Source organism: Lutra lutra, chromosome 1 (assembly GCF_902655055.1).
Source record: "Lutra lutra chromosome 1, mLutLut1.2, whole genome shotgun sequence".
Classification (NCBI taxonomy): Eukaryota; Metazoa; Chordata; class Mammalia; order Carnivora; family Mustelidae; genus Lutra; species Lutra lutra.
The window spans coordinates 184,339,821-184,364,097 of record NC_062278.1 but is presented as its reverse complement, the minus strand read 5'-3'; the positions used below and the strand labels follow the sequence as shown (position 1 = coordinate 184,364,097).

Here is a 24,277-nt window from a genome sequence, read left to right as displayed (position 1 = left end):
CTTCTCTTCAAATTCTACTTAAGACATCTCCCCCCAAACTGATGATCACTATGGAAAAACGAAGAAAAGATAGAAGGTAAAAATTTGCAGAGATTCTTCAATATATTTTCAGCAGTAGAAAAAATCCCTTAAATATCCTTGAGGTTTTTCAATTCAGCTATTGTGCAAGCCCTAAATCCTAAAGCCTACGGACAACCAAAGGTAAAGTGTAGATGGTTTCAAGGTATAGCCTCCTTTTAAAAGAAATACAGAATGCCCTTCCAGCATTCCCATTTAAAAAGCAGTAACAAAAAAGGAAATCCAAACTTACAAAATACCTGTGACCGGACAGGAGAGCAACACCAGCCCCTTATAAGTGGGCTAGAGAAGCTTAAATGCAACCAAATGAAATGTTTATATTAATTTCATTATTCTGCCCAAGCCTCAGCAATGAGGGCTGGGGGGGGGGGGGGTGGTGGTGGAGGTTTGCTGGGGGCGGGGTGTTGGGAAGAGGAAGAAATAAGTTTCATTTCGGGTTTTCTGGTCGAGCAAAAGGAAAATGAATTAAAACCAATGCGTAGGATGAGCCCCGACTAAATCAATACACTTTGTAATCAGCCCGGCAAGGGTATTTGGACACAATGACTTGGAAATAATTAATAGTTATAAGAGGGGAGTGGGGTGAGAAGGGGGGGAAGAGATGTCACCATATTTTATCGGAGCACTTTACACTCCACGCTAAACTTTGATCTCCAGATTCTCGGATTTAGGAAAGGGGAGAAAAAAAAGAGGATAAAGTCCAGTATTTCGAAGCACCTACTAGCTTGAGGATGGGCACAATCCTGGCTCCGGGAGCCTCATCCTTACGCTCGCGCCGCCCAGGCTGGCGCTTTGAGCAGAGAGCCCCCCGCGGGCTCTAGGGTATCGGTTGCCCCCGCCCGCGTTCACGCCCCGGCACCCGCGACCGCCTCGACTTACCCGCAGAGTCCGGGGAGGGAGTGGGAGCGCCGCCTTCACGCCCGCGGAGGAGGCGCCGGCAGCACCATGGTCCCCGGCGCCGCTGCCGCTGCCGCTGCCGCTGCCCCTTGCCGGTTTGCTCGCCGCGCGCTCTCTTCCTCTTGCAAACTTTCGGGTTCTGCGGTCGACAAGAAACCAGGGCGACCCTCAGCAAGTCTTCCCGGCTCAGGTTGGGGGGAACTGAGGGGGGGTGGGATAAGTGATTAGGCTGGGGGGCCAAGACCGAGAGGGCGGCGGACTAGGAGGACCCGCGAGTGCGGGTGGACGGAAAGGAGGATGTGGCTTAGGGAATCCCTGCAAGGATCCCGAGACCGGGAAATCGGCCGGAGCCAAAGTCTCAGCACCTTCCCCAGGATCTTACAAAGTTGCAACAACAAAAAAGGAGGGGGGAGGAAGGGGGAAGGAGGTGGGAAAGGGATACGATCGCAGGCGCAAGGTTTGAAGTTACAACTGTTTATTTAGTCCTTATTCTCACAGGGGCGGGAGCTGCGCGGGAAGGGGGGGGTGCTGCAGGCTACGATTTCGAAGCAAACACTGGGGAGGGGGCATGCGACTTTGTTTCTGGGTGCGGAGCTCCCCGGCGCCCGCGTGTGTCACCGCCAGTCTCCGGGGACCGAGGCGGAGCTCACAACAGGTGGGGAGGGGGACTCGCCCAGGGCAAAAAAGGAGAAGGAATCAAAGTTTCCGAGCGGCGGTATGGGGGGGGGGGGGGGGGCGAGAGGCGGGGGAGAAGGGAGGCGGAGGCAGCGAATGACCGCGACCCCGAGGCAACTGGCAAACTCTCAGCTCCCGGCGCTGCTGCCGCCGCCGCCGTCCCCACCCGAAGCGCACGCAGTCCCGGCTGCAGGCCCAGCTGAGTCCTCCGCGGGATGGGGATGGAGCGCGGGGAGCTCGGGAGGAAGGTGGCGTGCTGGCCAGGGATGGAGAGCCATCGGCCGCCGGGACAGGGCCACAGAGACGCGGCGGCTCCCGCGCGTCTCAGGAGAGATCCAGGCTTGGGAAACCTCCCCGGTACCCCCCAAGCTTCGAAGGAGAGGAAACCCCGAAAGTGCGTGTGGTGGAGGGGAGGAGACCCGACGCGGCGATTCCCCGCAGCGCACCCGGTTCCTACTCCCACCCGCGGAGCTGGCCACGTATGTCGCGGGCCGGTCCGCGGCGAGGCTGGGTTCCCGGGGTCCAGCGCGCGTGAGGGTGCGTGTCTAGCTGGGGGTGCGCGACTGTGTGTCCGAGTTTTCTGTGCTCCGGGGGCGGCGGTGGGCTGTCCCCGTCGCTGGGTTCCGGGCCAGGCGCGTGTGGCACTGGGGATGTCTCGATGCGCGGGGCCCAGGATGCGGGCTTCCCATCATTACAAACCAGGGGCATCAAGGGGCACACACTCTCGGAGAGCGAAGGGAAAAAGTTTGCTCCGAGTCCAAACTTCAGGCTCCCGAGGCTCCCGGCGCGCGCCCCCTCCCGCCGCAGACTCGACCCCGGCCCCGCGCCGGCCCCGCTTCTCTGCCGGCACCCCGACGCCCGACACCGAAAGTTGAGCCAGGCGGCCTGGGCTTATTGATTTCTCTCCCCGCGGCGATCGCCCAGAGCGCAGAGCCAGGAGTGAAGGGGCCGAGGGAAAGACGATTTCGCCTCTCGCCTGCCGCCGCCGCCGCCCCCCGCCTTCATTTGACTTATGGAAATGGACCCAAGCTTGCGGGCGCCGCCACCGCCAGCGGCCCCCCCAACCCCCGCGCCGGCCCCAACCCCCACCCCACCCCAGAGCCTGGGCCCGGGCCGGGGGACAGAGGCGAGAGGAGAGGGCGGGGGGAGGGGGGGAGATGCACGTGGAGCCTGGAGGTGGAAAGTAGTTTTTTTTCCTTTTTTTCTTTTTCCTTTTTTTTTTTTTTTTTTTTTTTGTGCTGGTTGTTGTTGTTGTTTAAAGTGGCGGAAACAAGGCAGGAGGCAGCTTGGGAAAAAGTGGAGCAGAAATGGAAAAATACAAACTCACCCGCTGCAAATGGTCTCTCGGTGCAAACTAAGGTGTTTTCGGGCCTTTCCCCCGCGCGCGCCCACTCCCGCCCGCGCGCGCACCCCCGCGCACACACTCACTCGCGCACACACGCGCGCACACACGCACTCCCGGACGAGGGCCGGGCCGCCGCGAGTACAGCATGCAACCGCCACACAATAAATAACAATAGATTCCTCCGCTCCGGACTAGCTTCCCGGAGCCCAGCCAGCGCCAGTGGCGGCGGCGGCAGAGGCGCGGGGAGCGCCGGCCTGGGGGCGCTCCCCAGCCGGCCTCCGGGCCTCTTGCCAGGGCCCCCTCTCCGCCTCACGCGCCCCCAAGGCCCCGCGGCACCCCCAGAGCGCGAGCCGCTGCGCCCCCTCCCTGGGCCACACGGGTACTGGCGCCCACCCGGCTCCCCCCGGCCTCCCGGAACAAATAAATAAATAAGGCGCGCGAGAGAGGCCAACACGTCGCGGAGGGAGATGTTGTTATTTTTTGCTGTTGTGCGTCCCTGACGTCACATCCACCTGCTGGGTAAACAACAAGGCTCGCAGCAAAAAAAAAAAAAAATTGCAATTGCCAAGCTGGGGGGGAGGGGGCAGCCTGGACGGAGGGGGGGACGGTTCTCGGGAGATGGGAGTGAGGGGCGTCCAGACTGGATGGGGAAGGGGAGAGGGAGGCAGAGCCCTGCAGACTAGAGAGAGGAAGGGAACACCAGAGCAGTCCCTGGCAAAAGAGGGATCTGGCAAGAAAGACCTGGAAAAATAAGGGGCATGGGGGAGGGGAGGATTCCTCAGAAGATGGGGAAATGGGGGGCCCATTCAGCCACCGGAAAAAAAGGAGAGGGAGAGTGTTAACAACTAGGGACGAAGATAGGAATGCGATGGCTATTTGCTTGGTTTCTGAGCTAAAAATACAGAAGGAAAGAGAGAGGGTAGGCAAGGATGTGAGTTTCCTCCAGTTAAAAGTGAAAGTGTTTTGCCATCAGTGACAGTTGAAGGAGGGGGAGGAGGGGGTGGTGTTTTCAGCCCCCTTTCTCCCTCTCTCCCGTCTTTCCTGGGTCTCTCCTCTTTCTTTCTGCACTTTGTCCAATGAAAGAAGGCGAGTTCGGGAGGTGAAAGTTCAACAGAAGGACAAACCCCTGTTTGCAGGGAAACAGAAACCCGCCAGCGATGGGGTTTACCTCCTGTATTCCTATATCGGGAGAATGTAATGTGGGACGAGCCCCCCCCCCCCTTCCTTGTCAGACTCACTGCTGGAATGTGTAGTTTGATCCACTTTGGGGGGAAAGTGGCTGCCGCATCAGGAGCTGTGTTCTTGCCACGGTTTCTCTTAGGAAAACGCCCAGGGGCTAGCATGTCAATCAGTTGTTTAACACAAATTACCTGCTCTTCCAGAGATCAGTCACATGCAAAAAACTCTATCCAATTCTTTGAAAAGGTGAGATTTTTTTTTTCTTTTTGCTGTTTTGAAGTTTGGTGGAATTTAGAAATTTGAAGAAGTAAATTAGAAGCCTGAATGAAATGTTTTAAAATATACATATATTTGTATAAAAACAAGACACTGGTATCTCTTTCCTCTTTAACAACACAAATTGAGAAGGAAGACTTCTTGTTTCCAAAATGTGACTTAGAAAGAGATATAGGGTTCTATGGCTTGTTGTTGTTAACAGAAATAATTTTTTTCAGACCCGTCACCCCAGAAGCTGCCAAACTCCTAAGCCAGCATTTCCAGCTACTGGCTGGCTGGTGTATCAGGCCAACTCTTAATGAGAATGTATTGAAAGCCACTCCTGTGGATTCCTACAAAGTATCTTTGGGGGGGGGGGGGCAGTTCTGTTCCATTCCTTGAGACCAGCACAATTGTAGATAATAAACATCCTGAAAAGGTTATTATAAATTCTTATGGATAATGTCTTATTACAAATATCGTTACACATTCATTTACAGAAGAATTCTAAATCTCAATTGCAATAATAGTGTAAGACTACCACTTTAAAATTGTATCTGTTTTGCAAGCAAAAAAATAAAGCCATTCACCAGTGCTACAGTATAAAGCCAGAGAAAGGGAGACTGTGCTATGGTAATTCCGGCATAAAATTCACATTGAATGCATGCTATACAAGATTCTATGCTATCCAGACAAGACCATCTATTGGATCTTTTAGACTAGAGTCTAGATGAAGAAAATGCATTTTAGTTTGTGTAGAACTTCCTAGCTTTCTAGAGACTAGGGTTCCTATTAATCTTTGATTCAAGACATCAGACATTTTGACATACCGTCTATGTTCTAGACCATATAGTAGACAATGAAGACTGCAAAATTAAAACCCCTGCCCTTGAGGAGCTCACAGTCTACAACTGTCAGTAATAATATTTAATATTTATTGAATGCTTTCTATGACCTAGGCACTGATGAAAACTTTAGGTCAAGTCAATTCATAGTTGCAACAATCCTTTGACATCTCTGGAAATTCCATATGCTGAACTCACATGAAATTAAGTGGAAATCTACAAAGTAGCCAGTCTATGGCAGAGAAAACTGTTTTCCATTTCCAAAATGTTTATACCAGATACAACATGGTTATGGTATGTGTTGAGTTGCAGAATTATAACTCAGGGAAATAGCAATTTATTTAAATGAGACAAATTTATTCATAGTCTGTAAAGAACAATTCATGCTCTGATCCTGTTTTCCAGATTGTATGGTGAGCTTTAAAAAAATTGTGAGTATTGCCCTATTAAAAAGATCTTTAGGTTGCTACTGATCTTATTCTGTATTTTAACTGCCTTAAATTCTACGTTCACTTGAAAGAGGGGCCCAAAGTCAGGTTGGCAACAAGTTTTGCAGACAAAAGGAAATCCTGGTTGTAAATCCCATGATATATTGTACTCAATTTTGTATATAATACTGTCTAATGTGCCACCTTATTAAAGAACTCCGTGTCCATTTGGCTTACATTAGGGGGAAACTTAACTGCAGCTTTAACATATTGTTCATTTTCAACACTGTCACGTTACATTCATAGGGAGCACATTTTAATTTCTTTATCTGTAATCAACTGGAAGTTTCTTTTTGTTAAATTAAAGCAAGAAGGGTTTTTTTAAATAAAGGGCATGGGGGTAGGACGCCACCTTTTGGTCGTAAAACAAATAGAAATCCCCTTTTCAACAGATGTTCCTGACATAATTTCATTTTAATTACACCAAGGCAAAGGTGTTTGTCCCCATTTCACTATATTTGACGTAACAGGAAAAAACAAAACACTGTAAAGGGAAATTAGCAAACTATATGTAACTGCAGCCAGAATTTCCTTAAAGAGATCGGACCACATTTGTGCCCTGCCACACACTATTAGCTATACATCAGACACCAACTTTGTTCTGCAAAGTCTTTGTCAATAAATACACACACATTTGGGGAACGGAAACAGGGTGGACATTTACCACTTAACAAGATACATGAGTGCTTTTGTGAGTCTAGAGTTGAACAGAAATTTTAAATTCGCCTAATTCAGTGTTTCTTGGTTACCATCCTCCTCATTTTTTGCCAAAAGAGTCATTGGACTACAACTATTATGGTAAGTTTATTAAATATCTTCCTTTACGTTAACCTACTTTTTTCTCTATTACTTTTTTTTTTTTTAAAGATTTTTATTTATTTATTTGACAGAGAGATCACAAGCAGGCAGAGAGGCAGGCAGAGAGAGGAGGAAGCAGGCTCCCCGCTGAGCAGAGAGCCCAACGCAGGGCTCGATCCCAGGACTCTGAGACCACGACCCAAGCGGAAGGCAGCGGCTTAACCCACTGAGCCACCCAGGCGCCCCTCTCTATTACTTTTTTAAATGGGAACTCAGTATCGCCCTCCACAAATTAAAAGCAATCACAGTGAAAACAGTCATCGACTCCTTTGTTAGAAAGGGAGAGGGGAAAAAAAAAATTACAAATTACAACCAATTTTTTTTAAGGGAAAGTGCCAAATGCCAAAAGGATTAATGACATGAGGGTCAGCAGAGAATTTTAACATCTCTGTGGTTTTTTTTGAAAAGCTGTAACGATTGAAATTGATTGCAGAAGGAGTATAGTTCTCATGATGTGATTCAGTGTTATCTATTGCTATTCCAGTGGCAAGCCTCCTACACTTTGAGAAACAGGCATAACCAAGTATTTCAAATTACAGATTAGGAGACTGAGGCCCATAGAGGTTAAATCATTCTTCAAGGTCAAACAACTGGTTAGTAGACAGACAAGGATCAGAGTCCAGGTGTCCTGATTGGACCAACCTTAAGGAATTTCTCATCTTACACTTTCCACTTCACAATAGTGGCATGCCACTCATCCTGAGATATTATGCAGCCTGCCTCGCTTCTCAGAAACAGCCAACCTACACACCCCTTCACAGACAGGGGAGAACCTGAGGCTATGGAGGGTAGAGATCAACCCGCTACTCACTGCTCCTCTCCCCCAGGTATGGCAGACATCCAGATGAGGGTAACCACAGTGAAGAAAGTAGGGGAGGGTTGGTGGGAGAGATGGAGAGTAGGGGGAAGGGAGAGATTAGTAGAAGCTGTCAGACTCTTAAAATGAATGCTTACACTCCAAGTTTCCTTCCTAGAAGAGAAGTATGGCAAATGAAAATGGTGTGTTTTGCAGTAAGAGGCATGAGAAGTATGTCCTCTGTTCCGATGTCACTAAATGTCCACACCAGAAATCAACAGACGATGTCTTGTTTTAAAGTATACAGTCTTACTAGACACGCTGAGACCAAGCACATTTAATAATTTGTGTGGCTTGAAAAGGTAGTCAAGGAATGGTGAAGACCTCTGTTTAAAGGGGGGTTTCCCCAACAACGAAATTTGTTCAGAAGGTCGGCATCAAAATTAGACAATATTGCATTTTCTGAGGTTTTAATCTCAGAGAGTGGACTTAGTGATTGCTTTTCCTGCTTTTCTTTCAAGGGCACAGTTCTATAAACATCAATAAACATGGCCTACAAATAGTTTTAGGTTTTTTTAAAATTAGTCCTTGTGAAAAGAGGTTGCTGTTAACTATATTATACTAATTATACTGTATAGTATAGCTCTTTGCCCTATGGGTCCCAATGTAGTCCCTAGAAACTAAAATGTACAGTAAAGTATTTGGCCCAAGTACCTCTACTCCAAAAAGCTATTCTAGTCCCCTAACCCCTGGATGTTCACTGTGCAGCATGTTGGGAATTTCAAGGTATATAGAGGGAGTTTGAGGGGCTTAATCCTACCTCACCACAGGCACCAGGACAATCTACAGCCTTGCTGTGCAAGATGAGATGTGCCGATCTCTACCATGAGCACCACCTGACAGCATATTAAAAATGCAGAATCTGAGCCCCCTCCCTACACCTACTGGATCAAGATCTGCGTTTTAACAACTCTGCATAGTTGAGTCTCACACATATGCAAGTCTCCAACGAGGCACCATCTCAACCTTTACAGCCTTAGAATACTCAACAGATAGTTCTTTAGAGTTGTCTACAAAACCTGGTTCTCCAAACTAGTGTCTTTTGTAAACTTCGTTGATTCCTTGTTTTTCAACCACTTGCAAAGTTAAGCCACTAAATCACATATGTAAACCATGATTAATTCCTTTGAAATTAATAGCAGGGTGACTTCTCTCTCCTGTTACCCCAAAGAGACTGCTAATTGCCCTCCAATTGTTTATCTTTGTATTGTTTGATGAGTGCTCAGGGAAAGATGGAAGATATTCCCCCACCAGACCAGAAACAAATGCCAGACAGGTTTTTGGGAAGGCTGAACACATGCTATGACTACACCTTGTTAGTAGAAAGGCTTTGCTTTCTTTGTTTTGTTTTCTTTTTTATGGAAGGGATGACGCCTCCATAATTATAGGTGTTCCTGTTTAAAACCCAGAATGTTTTCCAAACCACTGAGCCACACCTCCAGCGGCCCATGAACCATCTTGGTTAGACTCTCTTTCCAGTTCTCTACACAGTTTATAAAGACACATCCAAGCAGCACAAGATTTACATTCAGTATAACGAGAGGAAGGAGCAGCCCATCCAAGTATGGCTACTTCTTGAATAAACATGAAGGAACCACAGATAAACTTCACAGCTGACGGTTAATTTGTTTTTGAAGTTCACGAAAAGACTATAGTCACTTCACCTTCCTAACCAGACAAAAGGTTACTTTTGTAACCCCCCAAAAAATAATTAAAACTATTGTAATACTATCCTAAGGCAGTATAATTAAGTCTCTGAGTGAGTAATTGTGTACCTGAATTCAAAATAAGATTTCACATGTAAAGCAAAGTTCTGATTCTAATCTTCGAGAAGCATCTTGGCTTATATTTAGAATCCACAAGTGCCAGCTAAGCGTTACAAGAGGCATTGTTCCGTGGGGCTGGAGACAAACTGCGTTTGTATAAGAAGGGAAGTAAGGCACGTCTATCCACCTTCAGGAACAGTGAAGTTGTATGTTCCAAATTGTAGACTGCAAAAAGGGCTGAAGAATATTAAGTAAGGGGCTATGCTGACATTTTTATTATGCTAAGCTTGGGGTTAGTTTTCTACTGTTGTTTTTAGCAATATCTATAAAATACTCCTTTCCCCCCACTGTTCTTGAGCCACTGTTAACATAGAAAAGCCATGCAAAGATTAAAAATCTGATATCCCCAAGGCTAGGATGAATCCTATGGTTAATGGGTTGGAGTTGAAGGTATCCATATGGACTGTGTGTGTGTGTGTGTGTGTGTGTGCGTGCACACGCACTATATATATTTTTTCACAGATAAATACAGAAATAAATCCATGTGCGTATATGCCTGAGTTAGCATCCCTACATATATTTCCTAGGCCTGTCCATTGAGAGGGGCTAGGGGCAATGACAGCCCACTAGCAATGAGCACACCTAGCACCCAGGCTTTGGTTTCTAAATACCTTTCTCCAATAAAAGAAATCAGGGATCCTTAGAAAACTAGCTAATTCCAGGTTGGGGTACAGAAAATATAAGATAAACTGGGGGCACCTGTGGTACCAAAAAGTGCTAAAGGAAGTGCTTTAAAAAAAAAAAAAAAAAAGGCTGGGGTGAGGTGGGGAGAGATTTACTGAAAAGGCATTGAAGCCGGTCTGAAAGAGTTCCCAGTGCCCTAAGTTGAGACGTCTTAAGCAAGAGAAGAAATCACAGTAGTATTGGATTATAACCCAAAGAATGAAATAAATACCTCTAAGTCCATGCTGATATGTATATATTATATGTGTGTATAATATATGCACACACATGTATACACATTCGCATATATGTAAAAATATGCACACTCACATCCATACTTCTGTACATCAGGAACTGACAACTCTTCCTTCCAGAAGATTGGTGGGGCCCAGCGATTGGCATGTTAACAAATCTTAACAGATGATGCTGATGCCACAGCCCAGACGACTCAAGCAATTTAAATTGAAGTGACTTGCATGGAATTAGAAGGTGTGGAGACTGCAGCAAACTGGAACACACAGGCTTCCATGCAAAGGGGCAGATGCTGACTGCTCACACCAAGAAAGTGAACTCAGGGCAAGAAAGAGTTTTTGAATTTTCAAGAGAGGCGAGATATCCAGATTTTAATCCTAATAGTCCTCCATTTTAAAACTCTAGGTAGGCTGATCACAGCCAAGTGCAGGGGCATCAAAGTCACAGGCAGACCCTCTCTATCTCCTGTCTTTGGGGAAACTGAGTCACCATGTCATGACAGGGTGACAGGGTTTGTTTCTTAAGTGAGCAAGGTGGGGAAAAAAAAAACAGAGGAGAAAAAAGGGAAACTTGGAGAGGACTCTGACTTATTCTTAAATTCCTTCCCAAGCATTCACGAGTCACCCCGAACATCCTGGTAAGGAAAGCTGGTCTCCGTTTTCAATTGTTCCTACATTCTGAATCATTTGTCAGCAGACTCCCAATTTCAAAATATCAGCCATAACGTCATTATTTAGAAGGCGCTGTTTTTAGCAGGATTCTTTGTTCTTGCCCAGAAGAGGAGTTCCAAAGTTTTACTGGGTATTTTATTCAGGGAGTCCGGCGCCAGGGCAACCTCCTTATAATAACCATTATTATTACTCTCCAATTGGCCTGTTGTGAAGACAAAGAAGCCAGTTGGCCTTTGTCTTCTCTCTCCTGAGTCCGCCCTCACCTGCTCTTGCTACTCGATATCACTCAGGAACCACACACGGTAAAGCCCTTCCCTCAAGAGGAAGACCTGTCGTGGGCATAAACAAGGTGATGAGAGGAATATCTTAAAAGCAACATAAAAGGCAGAGGAGTGAGCAGGGGCCTCTGGAAAGCCAATAGAGTGAAGGGTGACCTGCAGATGCGTCTCAGGAGATAAGGAGACCTGAGATAGTGGGGTTGTCTTACCCCAGGTGTGGAATCTGCAACACCTAGGACAGTGGTTCCCAAACTACTGTGCATAGGAATCATCTGGAAATCTTGGGGGAAAAAAAAAATACTGAAGCCGTTCCCACTCCCAGATATTGGGATTTAATTAACCGGGAGTCTGATCCTGGCATTGTGAGCTTTAAAAGTTTCCCAGGTGATTCTTATGGGTGCCGTTAAGGAACTGTTGACCTAAGTTGAGCCAGAGGACAGGAGGCCCAGCCAGCTCCGGCAGAGTAAGGGATCCAGGGGACCTAATTCATCCCAAACACTCTGAGCTTCCACTGTGGCCAGCATCCAGTCAATTAAACCAGTCGATTAAATCCCCGGAAGGGGCTAGAATAGCCTTCTTCAGTGTGGTCGTCAGAGCCCATGCATTAGAATCACCTGGATTGGGGGGTGGGTATCAGGATTCCAGGCGCCCATTTCCAACATGCTCGAGCAGAGTGTTGGTGAGCGGCCACAGAAATAAGCATTTTTAGAAGCTCACCAGCTGGTTATGATACAGTTTAAGGTTTGGAATCCTTCATGGGGATTTACAATCGTTACCTATCCTGGGACTGTTTCCATTTGCAAGGGAAATCTTGAAGAAGGGCAAGATGTAAAACAAAGGAACCAATAAAGACATCATGGCATTATCAAGAGTTCCTAGAAGTCATGGGGTTTAACTTCCTGCCTTTTTCACAGATGCCTCAGAGCTAGGCAGGGTAAGATCCTGGTTCCTGGCAGTCTTGGGTATCCCGTTTGAAAATCACAGCACCGTGCTTATCCGTGTGTTGCTTTGCACATGTTCCTGAACCTTTCCCAGCCCCCGTTTGCTCCTCAGTACAATGATAGTAGTAAATGCACACCTTACAGCGCTGCGGGGAGGAAGAGATGGGAGGCTACGTGCACGGTGCTTGGCCCAGGGCTGGGCGCAGAGTCAGTGCTCAACAGCTCTTAGTGCTTTGGGAAGCAGCAGAGCTTGATTCAAGACCCAGGAATCCTGAACCCCCTCTTCAGGGCTTCTCCAGGTTTCAACTGAAGGAATTCTAGACCTCAGAGCTTGGAAGGAGAGAAACATTTTAAGTCTGGGTTTTCTCCATGCGTTTCAAATCATTCCACTTAGGCTGCCTGCCCCGCCCTCTTCTGAAACCAGGTCTGCCTCCAAATTACCAATTCCTGATGCAAGAATAAAATGGGGATTTTTTTTTTTTTTTTAAGTGAGAACTGAAAAACAGCAACAGAAGAGAGTTACCTTCCCAGGCAGGGACAATCTCATGAAATTGAACAAGGCTCCTTCAGATCAATGTCTCCACCTGAACCCTGATGGCTTTTGGAGCCAAATAATTCATTGCTGTGGGGTGGGCGTGAGGGGCCGTTTTATACATTGTAGGATGTTTAGGACCATTCCTGGCCTCTGCCTACTAGATGCCAGTGACACCCTCCGACAGTCGAGACAAACTGGGAGACCAAACTGCCCTCAGGTGAAAATGACTACTTGGGGTGCCCCCAGGGCAGGCAGGACTCTCTCTGGGCCACCAACATTCCACTCCTGGCCTCAGGTGTTTTTCTGATAAGAAAGGAAGAGCAGGGGTGCCTGGGTAGCTCAGTGGGTTAAAGCCTCTGCTTTCAGCTCAGGTCATGATTGCAGGGTCCTGGGTTCAAGCCCCGCATCGGGCTAACTGCTTAGCAGGGAACCTGCTTCCCCTCCTCTCTGTCTGCCTGCCTTTCTGCCTACTTGTGATCTCTGTCAAATAAATAAATAAAATCTTTAAAAAAAAAAAAAAAAGGAAGAGCAGAAATCTGTTTCATTTCCATCTCTAACGGAGTAACCAAATCATTTTCTTTGCAAAACAGAATGGCTTTAAAAGGAGGCCACTTGTAACTCGAACAGAGCTCAAGGTGGGCTCCCCAGCCGGGGGCAGTCGCCACCAAGCCCTTTCCAGTTCTGACAAAGCTCTTGGCAGCCAACCTTGCTCCATCATGATTAAGCAGACTTTATTAGAGTCCACGACTCCATAAACAACGTCAGATGTGTTGTCAGTCTCACGGCCTTAAGTCTAAAAACAAAATGCAATAAAGGAAGTGGCGACGAACAGAATGAGAACTTGAGGATCCTGCATCTCATAAGATGACGCATGGGATTTAAATTGGGCAGAAACTTCATCTGGATGCTCTAATTAAAATTCCCCTTCTTCTGGGAAGTCCAAGGACATATGCATCTCAGGTGTAAGGAGCCAGGACGTTTACCATGTGGTGGGGTCATTGCCCGTCACCAGCCCCACCTTCTCCTTGCTAACGTGTAGCTCCTGAATGACTCACGCAGCCCAGCTGTTTGACAGATCAGTGAAGGGAATGTTGGAATGATGGCTAGACCGAAAGAACAATCTGGAAAGAACAAGTATTTGTTTCCAAGCTAACCTTGGCATTTTGATGGTTTTTACGTCTCACATGAGTCTGAGGATGCAGATCGATTTTGGAGGAGTCGTCCTAGGAGAGGCAGAAGTGGGCCCCTCACATGAGCAAGTCTGAATTCCATGTCTCTCAATCATTCAACAAATACTCCTTGCATGCTACTATGGACCAAACACTATTTTGAACTTAGGGAAGAGTAGTAAGTGAAGATTAAAAAAAATCCTTGCCATCATGAAGCTTACATTCTAGTGAATTTCTTGGTGAGTTATGTGTATAATTTCTCAACTGAATTTTTTTTTTCCAGAAGAAACCAGAAGAGGTAACCACCAATGTAAACTGATCGAGGCCACAAAAAACATGCATTTTGTAAGAGCGATCACTTAAACTATAAGAAAATACCAAATAATACTTTTGTAAATTTTGAGGCAGTGAATAAAAAGGGAAGTAAATGAATAGCAAAGGTAGGATGGTCATTAAGAACCTACCACAAAGAAGTGTGAAGGTTGATGTACCAACAGTGGAAAGATCAGGCTACTCTGAAAACCTATCTGAAGCCCCAGCTTAGCTAGAAAAAAGGATATGGGTCCTAGAAAGATTCAGAAAACCAAATGATGCCAAAATGTGTGTCTTGGGGAGGGAGGGAGAGAGGGAGAACACAGCACTTAGAGGCAAGTGAGCTGTGGCATTCCACTGAAAAGCGTTTGGGGCCCAGAGAGACATGGTGGAAGGAAGATTAGATTCTGGCACACTTTCAAGACTCCAGTTGGCACAACAAAACCAGTCTCTCCTCCAGGCAACAGAAAATAGCCTCTTCTGGATGCTTGTCGTAGGACACAGAACAGCAGAAGGTAGGAGAAGCCAATCAAATCTTCTTCGGTTGTTCCAGCAGGTGCTGGGGCAGCGTGAATTTTATGCTCAAGGGGAACAAATTGTGCATTTTCTGGGTCAGAATTCAGGAGTTAGAATTCTGGAGAAGAGATGATAATGGTCTGTATAATTCATATTGTCATCCCCAAGGAAGAGGCAGCATCTGTGCTCCAAGAGAATCCAGCATGGCTGGTCTGTCTGCCTCACGGATCTCTGTGCTGGCTGAAAAGTCACATGTGTCTGAATGTTTGGAACGGAAGTATATTACCCAGTTGTTTGTTTGTTTCCCTCTTCCCTATAAACAGTTTGGTCTCCTTCTGGGGAAAAGAAATAATGGGAACAAAGAAAACAGACACACATATATACACGCTCTCTCAAAAATGCTCTGCCCAGGACCCACTGGAGTCAGATTTTTCTAGGGCAAGGAAGATCTTAAAGAGGAAGACCCTAGTTTTTCTCATAGTTTCAGGTCATACTGAGTACTGAATAATATGTGTAAAAAAAAAAAAATTGGCAAGTCTTTGGTTACGTGGCAATGTTAGAATGGGCCTTTCTGGTTTATGTGTGAAAATATAGTTTAGAATTCTATCCTGTGTAGCATGCTTACAAATTCTTCTCTCTCAAATTCACCTGTGTCAGGACTGCAGTCTTTAGAAACATACCATTTTATGTCTATTTTATTTGTTGATGATACACTTATTTTATGCCTTTCATGCTGCACTAGGGGAATTGGAGCCTTCCCCTTGCTCTTCCCTCTACCTGGCTCTTGGCATGGCTAGATCTGCCCGGCCTTCAGGTCTCAGTTAAAAGGACACCTTTTTGGAGAAAACTTCCTTGACCTCTTCTAGATACAGCCCTTTCCTCCTCCAAAATTATCTAAAATTCTGGCTTGTTTCCCGGTTTATTTATTCATCGATTGCATGGCTCTCTCCCTAGGAATAAACTCCAGGAGGCCACAGCCCTCTCTGTTTTGCTCACTACACATTCCTCAATGGCATATACTGGGTTCTTAATTATTTGACTGAATGAATGAACAAACAAATGAGTGATCAAGTGACAGGATTACTCTGTCACCAGGAGACTCCTTCTCTTTTGGCCCTTCCTTCCTCCACTATAAAATAATGGTAAAAACACCCAACTCAGAAATGAGAGATTGAAATGAAAATGAAGGTTCCCTTTATAGGGACCCCAAAGATGAGAGTGGCTGTGCTGAGCAGGAGATTCTACAAACCACCGAGAGGGCTAGAAGGGAGTTCCAAGGAAGTGAGCCATCTGGGTCGGGTGTTGGAAATCATCACTGGGACCTCTGTTCACCTGAGAGGCAACCAGCACCAAGCCCTCTATGACAGCTCTAACAGACAAAGAGAAACTGGGGCCTCTCATGACCTTGTTGTCTCTTCACTCAACCTAGGTAGTTACCCATGTTCTTTGATACTGCAAGTTTCACCTGGACTCCTGAATCACCAAGAACTTTTCATTGTATGAGCAGAGACATAGGAGATCTTTCAAAGTTATTTAAAATGAGAAATGTCTGCCACAGGGAGTAAAGCCAGGCAAGTATCAGATTCGCAATTGAAGCACATGATGTGTAACTATAAAATAATGTACACGAACACACACACACGCGCAGATCTGAATTTATGGTTCCAAATGTGTGCGGTACCCTTAAAGAGTATTCACCTTACAGATCTCTACACTTAGTCCAACAATGATTCCATTCATTACACCACGTTTGGTTCTCCCTTTTTGGAATTTCCTTAAGAAAATGAAGACACTGGTTAAACATTGCCTCTTATGGTAAATTTTATCCATGTGGCTCTGTCTGATTTTTGAGAATGACCAAACAGAAATTCAGAGCATGACTTGGGGTTGGGAGGGGGGCAACCAAGTGGGTAATTCCTGGTGTTTTTCTGAAATAACAAAGCCCGGGATTCTTGTCTGGTTCAAAAAGAAGCTCTAAAGACACTAATTAAAAGTGAAAGTCAAAAGCTATTTCACTGGTTTCATCACTGAAACAAGCATATAACTTCCAAGGTAGGAAATCTTGAAGGACGACATTCTTTTGGATCTATAACATGTCCTATGTTTATTTTAAAATTCCCGATGATGACTTACAGAACAACCTTATATGGGCAAAGTAGCTTACAAATGTGTACAACCCCCACTTCTAAATAGCCACGTGTTCCATTAGGAGCTGTACGTTCTGATTCTGGCATCCAACATGAGAAATTAAAAATATAATTCCCGTTGCTTTTCAGTCAATCATAAGCAAGATCAAATGAATAGGAGGCAGACTGTTGTAAACATAGTCACTTGTTTTATAAAAGTCACAGGACTGCATAATCCTAATTTTTGATACTTTTTTAAAAATCATGGTAAAGCTGAAAATAATGAAAAACAGTAATGAGAAACAAACACCAGTAATCCCATCATCCATAAATAATCAAAGTAGACATCTGGACATGTATCCTTCCGCACCTTTCCCTAGCAGGTATGTGTCTGTGTTCACTAGAACCAAATTGCTTAGGATGGATGGCCTATCCTGCCACTTAGTAGCTGTGGGTTCTTGGGCAAGGTACTCCGTGCCTCTCTTCCCTCATCTGTAAAATGGGAATAATAACACAAGCCTTGTGCATCATAAGAATTACATGATGTCGGAACATTAAGCTCACAGCCTTGTGTCTAACACATAATAAGCACTCAAATTAATTATACCCTCATTTTTATTATTATACAATTTGGATTGTAGCTATTATCACTGAAAATTATATTATGAGCATTTTCCTTGACATTATTTAAAAATTCTATTACAAAAGCCTAATTAAAACTTAGAGCTATTCATCTGTTACTCAAAACTATCCACAGGTTAATAAACAGAAAAACTTGTAACCTGATATGAAGGCAGAGATGTCAAAGTCACGGAGAGCAGATATTAAAACAAGATTACTTGGAACGCAATGACAAAACCAATGGAATTAGCTTCCCTGACAGTGGGTTCAGATACAAATATGTTCACGGTACCAAAAAATAAATAAATAAATAAATCTATAGGTGAAGTTCAGTCTTTTCCAGCGGTCCTTCACTGTGGGATTTAGGAGTGTCTGGAGATATGCGTCACAATTCAGCGAGCAGGGTTCCTGGCATCTAGTGGGTAGAAGCCAGAGAATGTGACTTAAATGTCCTACAGTGCCCAGGACAATTCCTATGGCAAAGAAGTCTCTGGCCATTTAAATGTCAGTAGGGCTGAAATTGAGAAACCCTGTCTAGTCCTAAGGAGCTTTATTATCTCAAACAAGCCACTTTCCCTAATAATGAGGGTGATGACGATGACTGCTCCCACTGATTGAGCGTTGCTGCCAAGCGCTAGGCTAAATGCTTCGTGTGGGTTATATCGGTTTTACCTACCCACAGTCCTAGGATGTAGCCTCTGTGCTCACACACTGTGTCGGTGAGGACAAGCCCAGGAGGATGAAGACCTTGGCCCCAAATCACACCACTAGCAAGTGGGAGAACTTTAGGTCAAGCTCATGTCATTTCACTCTTGAACCTTCTCTCTCAACTCCAATATCCCTCGACCTCACCCTGAACTTCCCGTCTCCAGATGTGTATAGAGATAGGTTATAATCTACTGTAGCGATTCCATCCCATATGCCAACTCCATTGGCATTCTAGCAGGAGCTTGGGATACCATGCCAGGAAAGACTGCTTGGCTGTGGATGGCTCAACCAAAATAAATACATACATACATACATACATACATACATACATACATACAATAAAACCCCCCCAAAAAACAAAAATATATGATCAGTTGCTGATGTCTGCTACAGGTCTAGGAGGGAAGAGCAGTGGTATTTGTGCCATGTATTGATCTGTGCACGAGATGATCTTACCTAGGTCTTTCCCAGGGCCAACCACCTATGTTCCTATGTTTTCTTTTCTCCACCATGAACAGCACGAAAGCTCTTGGCCCAAAGCCATGTGCAGAACTGTGCACATCTAAAGGAAGCGAGGACTGAGCAGCCCATTGCAAGGGCTTTATTCACCACACAGTGTTCCCTGGTTGCAGGAAAACTGCTGAAAACTCTCGGGCCCTCGCCTACATAAGACAGAAACATCAAAGGTCATGAAAATCACAGCACACCTCCACCCAGAGTCAAAGCCAAGAACAAACAACTCTGGGATTGGACTGATTTCATAAAATAATCTGAGTGACTGAAGGAAAAAAAAAAAAAAAACAACAGCGATGGCTGTGAAGTTTAGGGACGCCAAATAATAATGGACTACATTTTTTAAAAATTATGCAATGTTTAGCAAACTGAGATCATTGGGGGAAAAAAAGAAAAAGAATCGCACAAACTTTGCTAAACAAAGTCACATACCAACAAACATTTAAACCACTGTAACCAAGATAAGGAACTGAAGCTTGTTTTTAGTTACAAAGATCTGAGGGATGGGGTGGGAAATAAACAAAAATCCAAGGGGAAAAAATCATTAATAGGATACTCTGAACTACTTTCCCACAAGTAACTTCTTAAAAAAAAAAAAAAAAATAGAAAGAAAAGCTATACTCTCTGTTAAAAAAGCCAATGTCCTGCATTCCTGTCCAAATAAAACCTCTTTGCGAGCAGTCAACCAAAACTCTGAAATTCCATTGTCATAACATTATGTCTGTGGGGTACCACTTCAGAATATCTTCCAGAAAAAAGAGAGAGAGAGAGAGAAAGATAGATCTGGGTAATTAATATAGGGCTCTGTAGTGAAGGGGAAAGGAAAATTAACAACATAAAACCCATCCGGAAAGAAACGATGAGAAAATCCGAATTTATATCCTAGCAGTGTATCACTTCAAGGGCTTCCTGTTTACTAACAAAAAGAACAACAACAACACACACACACACACAGACACACACACACATACCACCCACATCAAGTTTTCCAGGAAGTTAGACATTTAAATAAAACAACATTTGGACTTCTTTCATAAAAGCAAAGTAATTTCTTCCTAAACCACCTCAATTTTTGATGGATGAACTGGTGCCGCTTTTATTACGGGAGTGGAAAATTGATTCTAAGGTATCACATTTCTGCCTGACTGAAAGATTCCAAGCCATATGGAAATAACACAATATGCAATACATGATTTTTTTCTTATGAAATAAGCTATCTTTTTAATCAAATCGTCTTACAAGCAAAATAATCCATCTCCGTAACCCAAAAGCAAATAAGTATTGAAAACTCTAGTTAAGATGCCTTTTCCTAATGTCAAGCTTAAGGCAACTCAGTGAGAGATGACAACACTGAACTAAATTATTTACATTCGTGACATCTTAGCTGTGTCTACAAGGCACCAAAACACTGTGATGAAAAGAAAAAGTCAGTAATTGCTCAGATATTACGTCTAGTCACCAGCAGCTGGAATTTTCTCAGTGTTGGCTTTCTCTCTCCCTCTGAGTATTTTTCAAAGTTCGCCGAGCGGGCTTTTCCCACCGCTTTTGTCTGTCACCTCCCACTCCCCTGGCCCCCAGGAGCTCCTTGCTGTGCTTCTTGGAGGCCTCCACACAGCCCCATCTGCTAACTTCCTTCCGGAGGGCTGTCCCTAGCCTTCCCCGTTGACAGCTAACGGTGCACTTGGAGAGAACCTGATTCTTGTCTCTGGGAATTTTCTTAATTATGAAGTTTTTTGCTTTTTTTTTTTTTCTCTTCAAAGACTTTGACTCTTCTGTCATAATTCTAAGAGTTGAGGAAGAAAAATCACCTGGGTATCGTCCTTTTTCTCCTCTACCTTCATCTAGAGAGAGAGTTTCTCCTGTAAGGGAAGGCTTCCTCAAGCCAAACATCTTTTTTGTTGTTGTTGTTTTCCAGATGAAAACCGTTCACTGAGGAAGAACCCACCGAGTTCCCAGCGTTGTATAAAACATTAAAACACTGGTTGATTCTCTGTGAGAGCAACACTGCCTGTTCTGTCGCACTCATTTATGCATGGTGCTGACATTTTGGTTCCACCGGCAGGAAATGACCAGTTCTTCAAGACAGGCTCAAGAACCAAGTTTCTGATCCATAGAAACAGATCACACTGGAAGGTTCTCTGCCAACTATCCTACTTCACATCGTCCCCCTCTGAAACCACCCCCCACCTTCTTTGAGAAACTGCACCCCACCTCTACCTCCCTTCACACTCCTGCTTCTGCGGAATTCCCCTGCCACCACCTCTTGGAGGTCCTTCTCACCTCCTCAGGGGTCAAAACCTCTGCAGTGCTAGCAGTTTCTGTGGGTCTGTATAAAACTTTAGCAGTTTTGCAAAAAGGGAGATGCTTCCTATTTTCTGACAATTTAATTAAAAAATTAAAAAATAAAATTTCTAAGTTGTCCAAAGATTTCATTTACCCATTTGTCTTTCGTTCTCTAAATATGCTGGAGCCGTAAGGCACCTTATTTTTGTCAGCCTCGCAGGGAGGCAGGAACTCTCCTGATAAAACCCCAAATCCAGAGATCACTTGCTTTTGGCCTGGGTGGGAGACCCCTGGCCACGCCCTGGCCACACCCTCCTCCGGCGCCACCCCCACCTGTGGCCTCACCTCCCACGTGGTTGTTGCTGCCGCCCCGGATTGAAGGACTGAAGCCCACACCTTGAAGGAAGCCTCCATGAACCTTTGCCTGGAGGACACATACTTAATCTAGGGTCCCGCGTGCAACTCAGACTGTCTGAGTCCCACATCTTTGACAGACAGGAGGCTGCGTGAGAATTCTCCAGACTCCCTCCCACCTCGTCCCCAGCCTTCCTTCCATAGTTCATCCTTTCCCGGAGCCTCCTCCCACAGTGAAGCCGAATCTTCCTGTCCTCCGTGGCCCAGGGAGCAGGAGGATGGCATGGTTACCACGAGCCATGCTTATACTCACCCTGCCCCAGGATCTAATACAAGTTCATCCAGTTACTTCTCCTCCCAATCCTCAGTTTACACCTCTGTACAATGGACACAACAATGGGGTATTCATCTGCTTGGGTCGGCACAACAAAACACCACATGCAAGGTGGCTTAAACCAAAGACATTTACTTTCTCACAGTTTTGGAGGCCAGAAGTCCAAGATCAGGATGCCCACAGGGCTGCTTTCTGGTGAGACTCCCTTCCTGGCTTATAGATGGCCACCTTCTGTGTCCTCACATGGCCTTTCTTCTGTGCACACAGTGAAGGGGAGATCTCTGGAGTCTCTTCTTAAAGTACAATGCCTATTAGATGAAAGCCCGACCCTTCTGACCTCATGTAATCTTAATTACCTCCTAAATAGGCCATCTCTCCAAATATGGTCACACTGGGGGTTGAGATGTCAACATATGAATTTTAAGGGGACACTGCTCAGTCCATAACAAATAGTATTCCTGCCTCCTAGAGTTATGTGAGGAACATGCTAGTTAAAGAAGCAGAAGACCGGTTACACGTATGAAAGGCTTTATTGGGGAAAATGCCTGGGAGGGGAACAGCGGAAGGGAGGGAGGCAAAGAGAGCTATCAGGCAGCAAAGCAGGTCTGAATGATGCTATGGGGGTGGAAGACAAAGAAGGGAGTTTGTGTAAGGAAAGCCTTAGATTACAGTACACTTCTAAGGAAGTTTCAGCAAAACCAAAGTCCTGGAACCAAAAACCACTTGTGCCTGACAAGTGGTTTTTTTATGGGCTCTGTGTTCTATCCCTGCTCCCTGCTGCACTTGGGCCCTGGTTGGGGTGGGGAGGGGGAGGCTGTGGGAAGTGCAGGGAAAGCCACAGTGAATTCAGAGGACAGTAGGTGGGACTACTAGTCCATGATGCTAGGATCTGAGGAGAGCTTCTGCGTGTCCACCACCGGGAATAATTCAGTAACACACATGAATGAAGTTTCTACCCCCACCTCAGAGTATGCGTTCTACGAAACAGCAGTGGTGAAGATAATAACAGCGATGGTGATTGTGATGACGTCACTCTACCCATTTTGCTGAGGTTCTTGGAATCCGACTTGCATGGATTCCACTCATGTGTCGCCGTCATGTTCCGAGTCTCCGAAATCCGTGTCGGTGAACTAACCTGGTATGTCCTTGTTCTCCCGCACTCAAATGACCTTCCCTTCCAAACACTTTTGTAAACACATAGGGGGTAATAACATGTATTTTATCATTACCCAAAGAATCAGGATAAGTCTACGGTCACCTCAGTTTACAGTGTGGACACATAGATCAGGCCACTGTTGTAGGAAGAGAGAACTGAGGTAGAGTGTGACAGACTCCTTGAGTTGAGAGCACAGAGGTTGAAGTCCAATCAAGAGGGCAAAAGTAGCTCAGGTTCACTTGGCAGAATACCAGAGAAGAGAACTGCATGGACAGGACACTCCAGAGATTTGCCGGGATTCCCCTTCATTATTGAGTGGAGACCTGATCTTCTTCTTTTTTTTTTTTTTTAAGATTTTATTTATTTATTTGATACAGCAAGAGAGATCACAAGTAGGCAGAGCAGCACACAGAGAGGTGAGGGGAAGCAGGCTCCCTGCTGAGCAGAGAGTCAGATGCGGGGCTTGATCCCTGGACCCTGGGATGATGACCTGAGCCAAAGGCAGAGGCTCCACCCACTGAGCCACTCAGGCGCCCCTGGAGAACTGATCTTAATGCTTGTGGAAAAACTACCTGAAGCCTGGTGTGGGGGGAAGCATTCAAAAGGATTAGAAGAAACCCTTTCTAGAACTCCTGTGCTACTAGAAATAGCAGATGATCTTGGAGTGAAGAAAAACCCAACTCAGGGCATCAGCTGCATTACTCAGAAGGGTCTTTCCACAAGAATGGGGAATAACGAATCCTAATCAAATGCTGATCTGGCCCCAGCCAACAAAGCTTAAAAGCAAGTCCCACAAAGAACAAACTTTTTCTAAGTAAACTAACCCTGTCCCAGCACAAAATGCAAGAATGTTTACAGGAATATAAAAATATCCAGCATTCAGCAAGGCAAAATCCAAAAAGTCTAGCATCCCATCACAAATGACCAGGCGTACAAAGGTAGAAATAAGACCCATAATGAGGAGAAAAGTCAATCAAATCCGACACCAAACAGACGCTAATGTTAGGATTATCAGGCAAAGACATTAAAAGTTGTCCCAAGGGAAATTAGAAAATATTTTGAATTGAATAAAAATAAAATTGGATACACCAAAATGTGTTGGATACAACTTAAGCAGTATTCAGATGGAAATTTGTAGCACAAAATGCTTATTGGAAACAAAGATCTCAAATCAACAATTTAAGCCTCTTCCTTAAGAAACAACAAAAATAAGAGCAAATAATTCCACAGCAAGCGGAAGGAAGACCTACTAAATGCAATAATCAACTGAAAACAAAACAGGAAAAAAATCAGTAAAATGAAAAGGGGGTTCTTTGAAAAGAGCAACAAAATAGATAAACCACTAACAAGACTTACAGAGAAAAGGAGAAAAAAGACATAAATTGTCACATCAAAGATGAAAAAGGAGCTATCACTATAGACTTTGCACACATTGAGATGATAATAAAGAAAACAATGAACAATTCCTTACACATACATTTAAAAATTTAGAAGTAATGAACCAATTTCTTAAAAGCAAACTCAAAATTCAGAAGAACCTGAA

The 24,277-nt window shown here is 45.1% G+C and overlaps 1 protein-coding gene across 3 annotated transcripts in view; it reads right to left on the bottom strand.

Moving 5' to 3' along the window:
• The window catches only part of FOXP1 (forkhead box P1), a 586,984-nt gene extending 585,898 nt beyond the window's left edge, over positions 1-1,086 (bottom strand). For all 3 annotated transcript variants that reach the window (XM_047746914.1, XM_047746908.1, XM_047746900.1), the window contains exon 1: positions 958-1,086. The gene's annotated coding sequence lies outside the window, so the exon portion shown is untranslated. The remainder of the gene's footprint in view (positions 1-957) is intronic.
• Between the last annotated feature and the right edge of the window lie 23,191 nt (positions 1,087-24,277).